The sequence below is a fragment of the Otolemur garnettii genome, unplaced genomic scaffold (genome assembly GCF_000181295.1).
Source record: "Otolemur garnettii isolate 467f Iridium unplaced genomic scaffold, OtoGar3 scaffold00018, whole genome shotgun sequence".
Lineage (NCBI taxonomy): Eukaryota > Metazoa > Chordata > Mammalia > Primates > Galagidae > Otolemur > Otolemur garnettii.
In genome coordinates this window covers 20,026,748-20,027,784 of record NW_003852413.1, presented here as the reverse complement: position 1 = coordinate 20,027,784, position 1,037 = coordinate 20,026,748, and the positions used below count along the sequence as shown (strand labels likewise).

The following is a 1,037-nucleotide window of genomic DNA, read 5'->3' as shown; positions in this document are numbered from 1 at the left end:
TACCAGAAAAGGTATTCCCTCAGTGTCTTAACTATTTACAAGTAACTTTATTATTTAAAAAATTAAAAATCTCAATATAAATAATGTTAGCAGAAAATGGAAATGTTAAGAAGCCCTTATTTTACTACTATGAAAACAAACTTACCTGTATATTAAATCGTTTTTCATATCATAATTCCTACAACTGAGTAATTCTGGAAAGGATAGGGATAACAAAATGATTCTAAGAGTATATAGTTGATTAAATTATTATTTGATCTCTTAACAGACTAATGTTATCACTATACCTGGCACCAAGATTTAGGTATTAAACAATGCTGACAAAAACTGTTGCTTCCCACCCCCATTTTGTTTTTGTTTTTTTGGTTTTTTCTTTTAAAGACAACTCTTTCTTTGGCTTAGTGGAGATGAGACATTATGCTGACTGTGTTATATTATGAATGCACTAAAATAAACAGACAGATGAAGCAGTATGCTATTTCCAAAAGCAGTGCAAGTGGAGTGAAAGCATTTCCATACGAACCTGGCTTTAAAAACTGGGCTGTCAAAAGAACAGTTAAATGTAACACAAAGTAAGAAACTGTCCAATCACTAATGGTCGTTTTTTTTTTTTTTTGTCTTGTTTTCAATTCACTGCTTGCAAGTAATGTATTTATTAAAGAAGAGTGAAAGCATAAGTAAATTCACGAGTCAAGACCAGCTGAGAGATTCAAGAGCAGCGTGTTGTGACTGACAACAGTGAAAGGAAAAGCAAATGTTAAAGGGAGAGGAAGAAAAAATAAGAAAAATTTAGGGTTATACACATTAGCACCACTTTTACAAAACCACTCAAGAGGATGGCTGTCACCTTCTCATAAAAAAACTATTGACACAAAATGGTAATGGCATTTCTCTAAAACTTTAGATTACAACTGTTCCTTTTTTTTTTTTTTGAGACAGAACCTCAAGCTGTCCCCCTGGGTAGAGTGCCATGGCATCACAGCTCACAGCAACCTCCAACTCCTGGGCTCAAGCGAGTCTCCTGACTCAGCCTCCCA

At 34.2% G+C, this 1,037-nt stretch overlaps 1 protein-coding gene across 1 annotated transcript in view; it reads right to left on the bottom strand.

Moving 5' to 3' along the window:
• GPATCH8 (G-patch domain containing 8) overlaps window positions 1-598 on the bottom strand; it is a 76,037-nt gene extending 75,439 nt beyond the window's left edge. The window contains exon 1 of the mRNA XM_023511312.1: window positions 524-598. The gene's annotated coding sequence lies outside the window, so the exon portion shown is untranslated. The remainder of the gene's footprint in view (window positions 1-523) is intronic.
• Window positions 599-1,037: the final 439 nt, after the last annotated feature.